The sequence below is a fragment of the Alosa sapidissima genome, chromosome 13 (genome assembly GCF_018492685.1).
Source record: "Alosa sapidissima isolate fAloSap1 chromosome 13, fAloSap1.pri, whole genome shotgun sequence".
Taxonomy (NCBI): domain Eukaryota; kingdom Metazoa; phylum Chordata; class Actinopteri; order Clupeiformes; family Clupeidae; genus Alosa; species Alosa sapidissima.
In genome coordinates, this window is record NC_055969.1 from 17,643,409 (window position 1) to 17,659,932 (window position 16,524).

Below are 16,524 nucleotides of genomic sequence, written 5' to 3' on the forward strand. Positions count from 1 at the left end.
ATATTGGTAGCCTTATGCAGCCAACATTGAAAGACAAAGATGTACGACTTATTCTCTGGTCTTTGAAGAAAATGTACTGAATAAGATCACTGTCAAGATCCTAACAATGATATTGCTATACCATATAAAGACTTTTTGTGCTCTTTGCTAAAACAGAATTATTTAATAATTAATATATCAGAATAGCATCCCAGTTTTTGTATTTGTGTATTTGATTTGTGCAGTTCTTTAATGTCAAGTTCCTGACTGAAATGTACTGACTATATTTGTTATAAGTATCGTTATTTTTTAAATGGTCAATGCTAATTTGTGGATGGGCTGCTTCTATGATTAATCTGGCAGGCTTAGATGAGCTGTAATGAAACACAGAGCAGGAGTTGTTTGCCAGCTATGTTAGGCCACGGGACCATCACAATACTGGACATATCCTCACTTCTCCTGGAGTGCAACACAGACATCATTAAAGTTTTTATCCATCTATCCATCTATCTATCTATCTATCTACCTGAGTATTGAGCACACCAAAATGTAGCCGTTTTCAGTTCCCTTCAGATATCTAAAAAGCATCTCTCATTATTTCATTATTAAGTGATTTTAAATAGCAGTATGAAATCAAAACATGCAAATTATTCTCACTGACATTTAAAAACAATGAACTCATATACAGTATAATGAAGAGATGTTTATTATGTAGTAGTTACAAAATAGCCACAGTAATCAGGATATTAATCCAGCTGAGTGACAAGGCAGAAGATTTGACAGGACTTACTCTGCAGCCTCCTTGCCCTAAGACAGAAAAATTGAGAAATTTAATGTAATTGAGTAGGAACATATGATGACTTACAACACATTGAAATATGGCAAATTAGATTTACCTTTCCAGAATCAAGGCTCTTTGCTCTCATCTTGTTGACCTGGGATTCAGCAATGTCAGCACGCTCCTCAGCCTCCTCTAGCTCATGCTGAACCTTCCTGAACTTGGACAGGTAGCCGTTGGCTTGCTCCTCCTAATAATAAGCAGTTGTTTGATGAGTACAGACGCTTTAGTCCTAAAGCAAACTTATATATATTAATATGAAAGGCAAGACATTTGGCCATATACGCAATATAAGAGACTGCTTACAGCTTCCTCAGCCTGCCTCTTGTAGGCTTTGACCTTCAGCTGCAGCTTGTCAACCAGGTCCTGCAGTCTGGTGACATTCTTCTGGTCCTCCTCAGTCTGAGAAGAAAAACAATCTGTCAATTGTTGTACTCCTCAAGTTAAATGTATTTCAATAGTGGTTAAATAAAGTTCTGACCCTTCATGGCCAGATTCTCAGCCTCATCCAGGCGGTGCTGCAGATCCTTCACAGTGACCTCCAGGTTCTTCTTCATCCTCTCCAGATGAGAACTGGTGTCCTGCTCCTTCTTCAGCTCCTCTGCCATCATGGCAGCCTAGATGACAGCATGATTGTTTATGGAAGGTAGCATGTAAACATATCCTTAATTTTCAAATATTTCATATGTTAGGGATGAATTAAGAAAAATATATCACTACTTACATCAGTGATGGCTTTCTTGGCCTTATCCTCAGCATTTCTAGCCTCCTGGACGATGTCATCAACCTCACTCTGGACCTGAACCAGGTCAGCCTCAAGCTTCTTCTTGGTGTTAATCAGACTTGTGTTCTACCATTCAGAAATAATTTGTTAAATGTTAAATGAAGAAAAATCTTTTGAAAGTACTGTGGAAATGATGGAAAAAATTATTTTATGTGAGGTAAAAAAATATATGTTCACCTGAGAGTGCAGAAGGCCAACACGCTCACTGGCATCAACCAGCTCCTGTTCAGCCACTTTGCGGCCTCTCTCTGTCTGCTCCAGGGCAGCTCTGAGCTCCTCAATCTCAGCCACCATCAGGCCGTTCCTGCGCTCCACCATGGCAACCTGCTCCTTCATGTCTTCTTGTCCTCTGACAGCATCATCAAGGTGATGGTAATGGCGGTTAGATGGGATCACATAGTACCCTTGTACTACTTTATATTTTATAACTGACCTTGAGTTGACCTTGTACATTTCTCAGTTGTTTCTGGGACTCAGCTGAATTTCCATCTCATTGAGGTCTCCCTCCATCTTCTTCTTGATTCTCAGGGCATCATTCCTGCTCCTGACCTCAGAGTCCAGACTGCTCTGCATGGAGTCAGTCACCCTCTGGCTGTTCCTCTTGATCTGCTCCATCTCCTCATCCTTTTCTGCAAGTTTCCTGTCAACCTCACCCTTGACCTGGTTGAGTTCCAGTTGGACACAAAGAATCTTGGACTCCTCATGCTCGAGAGTTCCCTAAACAAAGAAAATGAAGAATTTTAAAATATGACATTTCACATATCATTTCAGTTTTGTGTAGAAAAGCCCATCTGAATTTCTACCTCAGCCTCCTCCAGGGCTGTCTGGATCTCAGCCTTTTCAGTTTCTACAGTCTTCTTGGCCTTCTCCAGCTCATGGATGCTCTTTCCAGTCTCACCAAGCTGCTCAGTCAGGTCTGAGATCTCCTCTGCAAATATACATATTACAGTATATTCGAATATTATCCGGATGTTTTAAAATATTTTGATTGGGATATGGATTGGGTTGATTTGACTCACGTTGCAAATTCTTGTTCTCCCTCTTCAGGGTCTCCAGGTGGTCAAGAGACTCCTCATAGGAGTTCTTCATCTTGAACATCTCAGTGCTGAGAGTACGAGCCTCTTTCTGGGCACCCTCCAACTCTGCCTGACTCTCCTCGTACTTCTGCTTCCATTCTGCCAGGACCTTTTAGAAACAGTTTTTGTTGTAAGGCTTATACTTACAAAGCTTTTACCTACATTCCACATTTAAATGGTGTTGTGGAGACAAAACCTTGTCAAAGTTTCTTTGCTTCTTGTCAAGGTTGGCAGCTACACCATTGGCTCTCTCCACATCAATCATGAGGTCCTCAACCTCACCCTGGAGTCTCTGCTTGGTCTTATCCAGAGAGGCACACTTGGAGTTGACAGCCTCGATTTGCTCCTCAGCCTCCTGCAGACGCTGAGCAAGCTTTTTTCTGAAAATACCAATAGATTGATGTCAGTGGGACATTATGGGTTTTTCTCAAGAAAATCCAAGGCTTTAATTAACATCCGAATTCACTTGTTTTGCATCTTTAGCACATACTTGGACTCCTCAAGCTCCTCAGTGCGCTGGATGGCATCAGTTTCATACTTGGTCCTCCACTGAGCAACCTCGCTGTTGGCCTTGGACATGCCACGCTGCAGTTCAGCTTTAGCCTCCTGCTCTTCCTCAAACTGCTCCCTCAGGAGGTCACAGTCATGGCGTGCAGACTGAACAGCATGGGCCAGGGCATTCTTGGCCTGTTTGTTACCAAGTAAGGATGTTTATAAAACCTTTCAAATAAAGTGATCCACATACTGCCATTGTTTTTTATTTCATGCACAGGTATCAGTACCTTGACTTCCTCTTCATTCAGTCTCTTCAGCTCCTCAATTTGCTGAGTGAAGGCCTGTTTGCTTCTGGTCAGCTGAGACACAAGAGCATCTTTCTCCTCAACCTGGCGGCCAAGCTCACCATTTTCAGTCTGAAGTCTTGCTCTCTGAGCACTGAGGTCATTGACCTGACGGGCAGCCTCATCACTCTTGGCCTTGGTTTCACTGAGTTGGTCCTCAAGGGTGCGGCACATCTTCTCCAGATTTCCCTGTTTATGAAAATGCCCATTAGTAGCAACAAGTTTATTGTAAGTTGGTTTGTTTAAAAGATAACATGAGGGTAAACATCTCATCAACCTTAGCTTTAGCAACAGCCTCCATGTTGCTGGCAAGATCATCAATTTCCATCTTGAATTCACTCTTTTCCTTCTCAAGCTTCTGCTTGACACGTTGGAGGTTGTCAATCTGCTCTCCCAGCTCAGCCACACTGTCGGCCTGCTTCTTGCGGAGAGCTGCAGCAGTGGCTTCATGCTGCAGGGTGGACTCCTCAAGGTCACGACGCAGCTTCTGGAACTCAGCCTCACGCTTCTTGTTCATCTCAATTTGAGCAGCAGTGGCACCACCAGCCTCCTCAAGCCTTTCACTGATCTCCTCAAGTTCCCTGGAAAGATCAGCTCTCTGCTTCTCAACCTTGGCACGAGCTGCACGCTCAGCCTCAATCTCTTCCTCCATTCCTCAATGCGGGCCTATTGGTAACAAGAATATTAGTAAGACAGAAAATTGCAAAAAAACCTCAGATTTTGTAATAATTAAACCTGAAGCTCCTTGATCTTCTTCTGCAGCTGAGCACCCAGTGATTGTTCATCCTCAATCTTGCTAAGAAGTTGGCTTTTTTCAAAGTCCTTCCTATGTCACAGTAAAGTAAAATAAATGTCAGTAAACGCTTACACAAAAGTGTTTAGTCGTATTTTGATTAAAAGTTTGCATAAATAGTGTTGCTCAGTGGAATCATGCATTACTTCTTCAGCTTCTCCTCAGACTGTTGCTTGTCTTTCTTCAGATCCATGATGTTCTCCTGGGCCAGCTTCAGGTCACCCTCAAGCTTTCTCTTGGCTCTCTCAAGATCCATACGGAGCTTCTTTTCTTGCTCCAGGGAACCCTCAAGCTGCCAATTTGAAGTTTGAGGTGAGCATGTGGGAAAATGTATCAAATGTAGATTTATTTGTAAACTCCTGTTGGTTAAGAACTTACATCATCCACTTGCTGTTCAAGCTTAGTCTTGGATTTGGTCAGAGTGTTGACTTTGTCTTCGTCTGCTTGAAGATCATCAAGAGTCTGCTGATGGGCCTCTTGTAGGGCTTTATTCTCCTTTGTTAGCTTTGTCAGATGCCACTTGAAGTGCCAGGTCATTCCTCTCTTGCACCAAGAGCCGCCATCTTCTCCTCAAGTTCCTTCTTCTTGGCCTCAACCTTTGCATGGACATCTTCAAGTTTGTCATGCTCCTCCTTCAGGTTGGCCAGCTCTTTTTCAGTTTCAGCACTCTTCAGTAGGGGCTTGATCTTGTAGTAAACCTTCATCCATGGCCAGGTCTTGACATTCATGAATGAGCGTATATTGTACTGGATGGTGAAAATAGCCTCCCTATGCAAGAAAGGTGGTGAATCTTATCTTCAAGCCTTCTATGTTAAACTATGATCACATGAAATAGCTAGCAAGTGAAATAGGACTATACAACTGATACAATACAAACTATAGCAATCTTTAAGACTTCTTATCCCTAAAATAAAATAATAATAAAATAAAATTACCTCCTTTCCATCATCTTGACAAACTCCCTCCTCATCAGGTATGCGCGACAGAGAGCCTGAGTCAGTTGTCAGTTCTCTGCTTGAAGTCACCATATAGGATTTTGCTTGGGAAACCCTTTCTGCAGATTCTGATCACCCATTGCACCTGAGCTGGTGGATGACCAGGAAGTTCTGCATAAGACCTGTTAATATAGAGAGATGTGTATTTTTCAAGGAAAATACAAGATAGATAGATAGATAGATAGATAGATACTTTATTGATCCTCAAGGGGAAATTCAAGAGTTAGAGCAATGACATGTTTATGATGACCAGGAAGTTCTGCATAGAACCTGTCAAGTACATGTCATGAGATCTTCTATTCTCAATGTAATACATGAATAATGCACACATCTTTATTGACTTTATTGACCAAACACCTTTTACCTGGTTTCTTAATTTCATTTGGAATCAGACAACGCACAAAGTGAGGATGGTGCTCCTCAAGTTGGTCATTAGTTTGCCCAAGTTCTCCTGTTGAGATAAGAATGCAATCAAACCATCCCCTCGACTTTCGTTTAGATGATTGATCTGTTTGTTATTGGTTAAACATACATACCCTGAACTGTGATGACACTGTCTGCATGGAGCCACCCTTCTTCTTCTTCTTACTACCACCACCACCAGTCTCTGTTGACATACACATTATTCAATGATTGAGGTATACATATGTATGAATTCATGAATGGGATATTTTTGCATTAGCATGTAGACTTGTATAGTGTCTTGTTGTTACCCTCAACAACAGGTGGGTACAAGGTAGGCAGGAGTTTTACTCCGGATTTCTGGTACAGCTGCACAACAGAATCGTTCAGTGGATCCTTGTTCTTCTCCAGCCACCCAGCAACATTGTAGTCAACAGTGCCAGCATAGTGCACCAGGAAGAAGTGGGCCTCAGCCTTGCAGGCTTGGGCTTCTCCAAGGTCTCTTCTCAAAGGTCGCTTCTCTTAGTCTTGCCAAGATGCTGATCATACAGCTTGTTCTTGAAAGTGGTATCAGAGGCCTTGGGAACATGCACTCCTCTTCAAGGATGGCAAAGATACCCATAGGCTGTTAAAATATGTGTGGTTTTAAAAGAAGTCATTATGAAATAATATGAATCTAGTACTTCACAATTTAAACAAACTAATTAAAACAAACCTTTTCTATAAGCTCAATGCAAGCGGCTGCCGAAGTCAATGAACTCCCAATCAATGCCCTCTTTCTTGTACTCCTCTTGCTCCAGAATGAACATGTGATGGTTGAAGAACTGTTGTAGTTTCACATTGGTGAAGTTGATACACAGCTGCTCCATGCTGTTGAACTGTGATTAAAAAACTGGAATATGAATGTCCCCAACTAAAATTATATTACATTGTTCTTTTAGTGAAAAGCAATAGCAATATCCAGCAATATCCAGCACACCGATAAAGAACTGCCTTGGCTGTTTAGTGTCCAAGATCTGGTTGATACGGATGACCATCCACAAGAACATCCTCTCATAGATGGACTTGGACAAGGCCGACACTGCGTTATTGACCTGAAATAGAATATCAAAGCAATGGTCATGCTATATTCAAACCAAAAAGTAAAATGCTTATAAGATAAAAGCAGATCATTTCATGGGATCTGAAATCTAAAATAGTACCTGTGGTACAGTCTGACCCTTGGTGACAAACTCATTTCCGACTTTCACTCTTGGGTAGCACAGAGCCTTCAGCATGTCAGCAGAGTTCAGGCCCAGGAGGTAAGCGACTTTGTCAGCATCTAAAAACAGGGCAACAGTCTAGCATTTATTGAAATGTATAGCGATCAAAACTTTTTCATACTCCACACTCCAAACTAATTTGGGACAGCATATGAAACAAGTTTGTCCACATAAATCTCCTCTCCCTAAATCAAAAAGTTTGGCCAAGATAGTGTAGGTTAAAACACTATAAATAAATCACCAAAACGTGTCACAAAAAATCAGAGTGACCATTGTTTTGTACATTATTGTAAAGTGAAGAGATATTTTACTAATCCTGAGGGAAATTTAGAATACAAATATCCATGAATATGCATATGAATATGATATGAATAACATGATGGCATAACAATTTTGCGTTCTGTGTAGCAGCGGCAAGGTTATTGCTTGACCCAGGTTCATTCTGGGTTCAATTTCCAAATCTGCCATTGCCAGTTTGTGTCTGCTTAAACTTTAACATAACATAATAAAATGTTCTCAATGAATAAGACTACCTTGTAGTTATTACTAGAACTGACTGATTCAGTATAGTGCCGTAACCTACCCTCAGTGCCATCAGGCTCAGCCTGCTCTTCACGTTGCTTCTGCTTGAATTTCATGTTGCCATGATGGAGCACAGCACCAGTCAGCTTGTAAATGGTGACTTTCTCCTCATTACTGAAACCCAGGATATCAATGGCATCCTGTAATGATAAAGTATTTGATTATTTTAAAGCTTTCTTCAAGAAATTGAAGGGGGGAAAACCCATTATTGAAAGACTTACATCTGTGGCATCCAACTCCTCTTCATCAATGCTGGCCACAGTGATCAGTCATAGGGGTTGGCAGTGATGAGAGACATTTCTGTTGAGATTAAAAAATATATTTTACAAATTCAGAATTGAATGTATTGATTGTTGGTAAGGTTTGATGAATATGTTAACCTTACCTATAATTTCAGGCTTGTGGTTGGTCATCATCTGGAAGAAGATGTGGTAGCCTCTCTCATCAGGAAGCTGGAATGTCACTCTAGACTTCGTCAACAGGTCTTTTTACACGGGGAATTTTAATTTGACACATTTAAGGCAATAAAAGAGCATTTCTACTTGGAACAATTATACTTACAAGTCTCAATATCAGCACTAGCCAGTTTTCCAGTTTTGCATTGAGCTCAATAAGCATCAAACCAGCTAATAGGCTAACTGAAATAACACCCATGCCAATCTCTAGGTATGGTGAAGGGTATGTGATTATGTGGGGCTATTCCAAAGGCCAAGGTAACTTCATCAGGATGCACAGTATTCTGGATCCATGAAATAACTGGCCTTTAAAAATAAAAATCTCTATGGGAATTTAACATAGGGGTGGGTATACTTATGACCCCTGTATTTTAAGGAAGAACATTTATTTATTTATGATACATTATTCATTCACTAAGAAAATTGGTGTCCTTAAAGGTTAGATATTTCCTCATTTTTCACTTAAGGCATTAAGATCAATTTCCAAAAGATGATTTTATATTCCTCTTTTCAGTCAACTTTAGCATGGGTGCCAATACTTTTGGCCATCACTGTACTGTAGGCTATAGAAATAAACTTCCTCTAGCTGAATGGTTGCCAAGCAACATCAAGATGGAGCTTCTCTAACTTTTGTATCAAGTTGTGGTAGTACAGTAATACACAAATAGTAATAATAATGGGCCAACTCGAGTGGCGGAACCAAGAATGCATTTGAAAATCTCACTGCACACAATTGCATAACACTATACGACCAGCGTTAACTGACTGATTCTGGACTTTGACGCAAAAGATGACGCAAAACTCTACACAACTGTCATCTGTTTAGCTCGCCTCTCTGGCCCACCTATATCAGATACACCGATGTGATTGGTTCCCCGTGATACAATGGACAGAAGTAACGTGCATCATTACTCATTGCCGGAGTGACTCGCTGAGCAAATTGAAATTGTGCTCCCATAAGAACTCTGGATTGCCAGGGTCCACAAATAGCACAAATACTGGTAATAACTAAATGTGGTCACAGTGTATGTTTGGCGGAATCGCGTTCGATGCCATTGTAAAATCCAGCACAATCACATTCAAGGACCAGAAATATCCGTTTTAGAAGAACATATTAATTGACGATGAAGAACATATTAATTGACAAAGCTTTCATATGTAGTGTAAGATATCAATGAATTATGGTGTAGGGTAGGGATGTTTAAACATAAGTTTCCATTCTCAAGATCTTTGGTGACATTAGAGTCATAACTAGGCACATTAGGTAATTGATGGTGTAGGGATATTGGACACAATCTGCTGTAAAGATTGAATGTATTGAATGGAGTTACACCTCTGTCAAAGTTCATACCAATAATCAGTAAATTCCTCCTAAAACATTTAGTTTACTTAAAGGCTTGTTTTAATCGTTTAGCTGTTCAGATAAATCTGATCTGCCTTACCTTTTCCTCCCAAGATAAGATGAATTTATCTCAGTTGAGTATCTAAAAATGATAAAACATACAATGTCAAGTATTTATTAGAAATAAATGTCATGTAAATACATACATTTGAGCAGTCCATGCTTCATTCCATGCTTTAGAGATGAGGAGATGTAGTTTGCCATCACACATTCTGTAATAGGAGGAGCCGACTCCTGTCTGCCTGTGTCTGTGAAAGCAACCTATGACTTACTGTGCACTTGAACTCCCCCTTGGCCTTTTGCAACCCTCCACAGCCCTCCTTATATTGGCCGTATTCTATCAACTCAGCAAAGCTCTAATAAGGCAAAGTGTGTTTGATTGATGTGTTTGGATCTATTTACATAAACATCATCTCAACTTCACACATACTATACTGTTCTCACATACTATAGAACAGTTGGCCTATACTTATACTATACTGATAGTAGTGTGATACATATGCAATTGTTATCATATATCCTAATTAAAGGGTAATAAGTACAGCGGCTAAGCACCGGAATCGTTCAGTTTTCGCAGAAAGCATGAAACTTGGCACAGTTATACTACTACCCCTAGTGATCAAAAATTGAAATGGACCCCAACACATAGCGCCCCCTAGTGGCTGCCACCTTGAATTCAAATATGGCTACCATTCTTAATAGAATTGTTGATACAACTTCAAAATGAAATAAGATAAAAAAGTCTTTTAAGTTCTAACACTCAATTTTTAGGGTCAAGGAAGCTATTGACATGATTTCCAAACAAACTTGATGTTGGCCATTTTGAAATCCAATATGGCAGATACCAAATGTGAAAATATAGACCATCTCTATTGTTATTCATGATAGAAATATCATTCAAAAACAATTTCAAAGTTTGAACAGTCATTTTATCACATGACAAACTCAATAATATACAAGGCATCAAGTATAATTTGGTAAGATTCCAATATGGCCACTATGTGTAAGAAAATAAGCCAATTATTCTATATCTTGGTTAATTGAAGTAACTACCTACATCATCAATAAATTCTTATTCCACCTTCTTCTCTTTCTGAGCAAACCTTAACTCTTACTATACACCGCTCAAAAAAATTATACACTTTAAAAAATAAAACACATCAGATCTCAATCGGGAAAAAACATCATACTGGATATCTACATTACATTACATTTGGCTGACGCATTTTTAGCCAAAGCGACTTACAACCTGGTAAACAGTTTAACGCTTTTAAAACAATTCTCTCAACAATTCTAGAACAATTTAAAACAATTCAAAAAGGTAGAGTACAATAGGGAAAAGTGCATCAGTGAGTGTTGTTTTTATACAGTCAAGTCAGGTGGTAAGTGCTAGAATTAGCTAGTTGTAAGTAGTGCTACGAGAGGAGATATTCTCTGAAGAGCTGGGTCTTCAGGAGTTTTTTGAAGGTGGAGAGGGATGTCCCTGCTCTAGTAGGAACTGGTAGCGCGTTCTAGCAACGAGGAATAACAGATGAACAAAGTTTGGATTGACCTGAGCGTACCGGTGGCAGAGCTAGATGATGTTTGTCTGAAGAGCGCAATGGTCGGGGGGTAGCATATATGCCTGTATGAGGGCATTCGAGTAGGTGAGAGCAGTAGGTTTAGCTGGGAGGACCAGCAGTTTGGTTTATGAGTGGTTTAGCAGGAGGTGGTGTGCCTTCATCCATGTAGATATGTCTGAGAGGCAATCCGAGGTCCGTGCCGAGACCAAGGGGTCATCAGGTGGAAAGAACAGATAAAGCTGTGTGTCATCTGCATAGCAGTGGTATGAGAAGCTGTGCGAATGAATAATCTGTCCCAAAGAAGTGGTGTGGATAGCAAAGAGAAGTACCCTGGAAATCCAGAGTTCTCGCGAGAGCACAATGAAATTGTCTCTGCGAGACACTCTGGCAAAGAGCAATGATGCACGTTACTTTTACCCCAACATTCCAAGCCATGATACGTTAAACGAGCATCCTGTGAGGTAGGATTCAAACTGATATGGACTGGGTAATATGTTAGGAAGAAAAGGATGCCACTTCGTTATTTGGGAATGAAATGATCAATCCACAGAGGACTGAATTAAAAGACCCCCCGAAAATCTAAGTGGAAAAAATGACGTGGCAATCTAGTCCATTTTGCTTAAATTTCAGCGCAGCAACTCATGATGGTACTCAGTAGTTCGTATGGCTCCGACATGCTTGATGGCATCGGGGCATGCTCTTAATGAAACAGCAGATGGTGTCCTGGGGTATCTGATCCCAGATGTGGACATGGCCATCACTGAGCTCCTTGACAGTCAGTGTTGCAACCTGGCGGTGTTGGATGGACCAAAATATAATGTTGTGAAAAGCACAGGGCGTCAATGGCGAAACTGCCAATTTTGTATTCTATGGCAAATGCCAATTGAGCTGCACGGTGCTGGGCAGTGAGCATAGGTTCTTCCAGAGGCCATCGGGCCCTCAGGCCACCTTCATGAAGTCTGACAGGTCAGAGACATTCACACCAGCGGCCAGGAGGAGATCATTTTGTAGGGCTCTGGCAGGGCTCCTACTGTTTGTTGTTGCACAAAGGAGCAGATACTGGTCCTGCTGCTGGGTTAAGGACCCTCTACTATCCTGCCCAGCTCTTCTAGAGCAACTGTCTCCTGGAATCTCCAACATGCTCTTAAGACTGCGCTGGGAGACACAGCAATCCTTCTAGCAATGGAACGTTTGGTGTGCCATTCTGGAGGAGTTGGACTACCTGTAGTAACACTGACCGTAGCCAAATGTGAAACTAGTGAAAAATCAGTCAAGGAGGATAAAGATGGAAAAAGTTATAATTTGCCACCACCTCTAAAACCATTCCTGTTTTTACAGACCTATTTCCCTTCTTCCTTTCTTGTTTTGGAGAAAGTGGTCCTCAAGCAAGTCTTGGACTTACTATATCAGAACAACCTCAACTTGTATTGAGCTTTTGGTGTATCCACCACAAAGCACACCCAAGGACTGGACAATCACTATAAGCCTTAAATTGGTATATGCTAATTGGCCCCACCCACCTCAATTGAATGAGGATGTGTTGGACTGGGTTATATACTAATTTATCTAACTATGACTGGGTGTATGTACTAATTTATCTAACTCTAGGATAGAAGACAAAATAGCTAAATTCCCAAAAGGCAGCATATGTTTCTTTAAGAGACTTGACAGACGCTAGCATCTATGGGTTTTAGCCTCCTCGCTAGCATGCCAGCCTCTAGGGGGCAAATTAGAAGGATTGAGCCCAGGCAAGTGCAGGGTTTAGTCACACAGTCGAAACTTCACACATAGCCTAAATGCACCCCAGTTTTTGACTCAGTGTCAGAATGTATGGCTACTTCTTTAAAATCCAACATGTCTGCCATTTTAATTATGCATGATTGTCTCATTATATATTTCATAATGCTGAAAGATGGCTATAGACGTCATATTATGTGTTAAAAGCAGCATAGCATTATAAATGTAGAAAAAAAGGGCATATTTTGGTGGCCATATTTGAAGTCAAGATAGGGGCCACTAGGGGGCGCCAAGTGTTGGGGTCCATTTCAATTTTTGATCACTAGGGGTAGTACTATAACTGTACCAAGTTTCGTGCTTTCTGCAAAAACTGAACGATTCAGGGACAAATCTGGCCTTAGCCGCTGTACTATAATGCCTGCCCCGTAAGTCTGTTCCCCTATGCAATTTTCCTTTTATGGCCAATGACTTGTCTGTTTTTAAAATGTATGTGGTTTGTAAACATCAGTTTTCTAAATATTGTTCCCCTCTGAAATAAATTGCATATACAGTACAGGCCAAAAGTTTGGACACACCTTCTCATTTCAATGCGTTTTCTTTATCTTCATGACTATTTACATTGTAGATTCTCACTGAAGGCATCAAAACTATGAATGAATGCAAAGTTATTTGGCCCACAGATGAATATTTGTCAAGTTATGGCTTGCTGAATATGGTATTAAATTGAAAAAAAAAAAAAAAAAACTTTTAACAAACTAGAATATAAAACATTTTTTCAGTTATTTTACACTTTTTTGTTAAGTACATGATTCCACATGTGTTCATTAATAGTTTTGATGAATCTACAATGTAAATAGTCATGAAAATAAAGGAAACACATTGAATGAGAAGGTGTGTCCAAACGTTTGGCCTGTACTGTATATAAACATATAAATAAAATATGTCCTTGAGATGTTATTTAGATGTGCTGTACTCTATAATGTCCTCCACACATTCATGCATAGACATGGCATGTGTCACAAGCACTTTTTTTGGCACTGGTAGAACTAGTACATATTAGGGCAGCATTCCAAAAGTGAAGTGCACAGCAGTTTTATGACTGGTGTTCAGTGACAAGTATCACAAGTCATAAGAATCAATCATTTTTTATGTGTGCTTTCTCAACCGTGTGACACTATATAAAAGTAGTTGTTAACCTTTTCTAGGCTAACCGTGTTGGCCTATTAGGGTGTTTTGATTGGTTGCTCTCTAAATATGTGCAACCAGCCTCCAGCTCCATAGTTGAAACACCATGCTGATGTATTATGTTCTGTGTGGTTTAAAGGCACCACTGGTTGCAGTGAATCAGCTGGGGTCATTATACGGATGTATGTGACCTTGAACGTTTGGAAGGCCCATTTATTTGAATGGAGCACTCTGAAGGACCATATAATAAATTGCCTCTTCTTAGTTATACTGACACACATCTTGATAAATGTGTATGCATCATTAGTTATTAAATTGCTATTTGGTGTTTTCTCTCAAAGTCTAATGGGATAACTGTTTTTGTATTAGAGATCACTGATTAAAAAAAAAAAAAAAAAAAAAAAAACATTCACAGGGTTTTATTTCAAATGAATGGCAAAGATAGCCTGACGAGCCAGACCCACATTAAAATGTAGGGTCTGGGCACTCACCGTTCACAGTGCTCAGTCCGAGGGGCGGGATAATCGGTTGTCTTTCAAATTCCCTCTGCACGCAATAGGACAGCGCTATGAGTCCCATGCGTTTCCCACCAGCGGAGCTAGTTGGCTAGTTCAAACTTTTGCCAACTTAATAAAAGCTTAACTCGTGTCACACTGTTCGCCAACAGCAACATCCATCTTATTTGTTTTCAAGTAGCAGGGAATTCAAGCCAAAGCGTTGCAACTCTGCCATCAATCATTTTGTTAAGCCCGCCTAACGACTCTATACACAATTTGATTGGCCTGATAGAAGTTTAATTTTTCGAGCTCACAAGCCAACAGAGAGTTGCTAGACTAGCCCTGGCAGCAAATGTAATTTGCTGCCGCTAGGGTGCGTCAAGATTTCTAGGCTAGGGCAAAGAGCCATTTATGTCAGAAATTCAGTGGTTAGAATTGATTATTTATATCTATGGATAGAAATATCGGTGCTGTAGCCTAAGCTATTTTGCACTTCAAAATTTGAATCATGCACACACAGGTGGAATAGTTAATATGATGATATTGCAATACATATTTGCTGAGTTTCACAGTTCAGTTCACACTATGTACATAGTGTACATTTCAGCACTCCATGAAATTATGCAGTAGTGGTCACCTGTGCTGTTCAGATAGTTGATATAATATAAGTTATTATACATATTTAATATAATATAAGCTATTATACATATTTGTGTTTCTAAACTGATCACATACGATAAGCATATCCCAGAGAATGGTCAAACTCCGCACACATGCGTTATTAACCCCTAGGTTAATTTTGCGCCGGAATTGTCCTTTAATGGTACTGTAGGGGCACATCGAGCAATGTTGTCCATAAACATGTTTTCTTTATCAACATACTACAATTGGCCTTTACTTTGTTAGTAGTGTTATACAAATGTTATCATATATCCTAATTAAAGGGTAATGTAAATGTAAATCAGGTTTCTAGGCCGTATGCAATTGCGTATACAAGGAATTTGGTCTCTGCATTTATCCCATCCGTGAATTAGTGAACACACAGAGCACACAGTGAACACACAGTGAGGTGAAGCACACACTAACCCGGAGCAGTGAGCTGCCTTGCTACAGCGGCGCTCGGGGAGCAGTGAGGGGTCAGCCGTTCAGACTGGTTGGGGATTGAATCGGCAACCCTTTGGTTCCAAGCCCAAAGCCCTAACCAGTAGGCCACGACTGCCCACCTGCCCCATAAATCTGTTCACCTATGCAATTTTCATTTTATGGCCAATTTGTGTGGTTTGTAAATATCAGTTTACTAAATGTCGTTTTCCTGGCATTGCATGTAAATTATATGTCCTTCACATATGAATGTGCTGTAATCTATTTATGCCCACCAAGCATTCATGCCTAGACATGGCATATGTCACAAGTGGAAATTTTAGGGCATCATTCCAAAAGTGAAGTGCACAGCAGTTTTATGACTGGTGTTCAGTGACAAATTTCTTAGACGCCCTCCAGGAGCCTTGACACACTGCACTACCAAAAGAACAACTTAGACGTCACAAAGTTGACAAAGAAGTTGAAATTGAAAAGTAAAAGTAGGTATCACAAGTCATAAGAAACAATAATTTCTTCTGTGTTCTTCCTCAACCTTGTGACACTATAGAAATAGTTGTTCATCTTTTCTAGGCTAACCATGTTGGCCTATTAGGGTGTTTTGATTGGTGGCTCTCCAAATATGTGCAACCAGCCTCCAGCTGTATAGTTTAAACACCATGCTGTCATACAGTATGTCTTATGTAATTATATTGTGTTCCGTGTAGTTTGAAGGCACCACTGATTGTGTGAGGCTAAGGCAAAGGCTGCCCCTCTTGAAGTTCAAGCCAATATTCCAATAGAGAACAATACAAAATCCTATAAGAAAGTATAATCATGATGAAAATCCTATAGGACTGCACCATTAGACCTCTGAATCCTTTACAATGGCAACATGGAAATCAGAATTAGGCTATATTGGAATCCTATTGAAATATAAAAAAATCCTGTAGAATGTCTGCAGTCCATTGAATCCTAATGGGAAAAAAAAATCCTACAGGATTTTTTGGTAAGGGGTGATTTCATCCATGTAGTGTATCATGAAACAAGACACACTAG

At 40.2% G+C, this 16,524-nt stretch overlaps 1 protein-coding gene and 1 pseudogene across 1 annotated transcript in view; both read right to left on the reverse strand.

Moving 5' to 3' along the window:
- LOC121680848 (myosin heavy chain, fast skeletal muscle-like) overlaps positions 1–16,524 on the reverse strand; it is a 121,908-nt gene that overhangs the window by 35,586 nt on the left and 69,798 nt on the right. The gene's annotated exons all lie outside the window — the stretch shown is intronic.
- Positions 751–12,109, reverse strand: LOC121680524 (annotated as a pseudogene).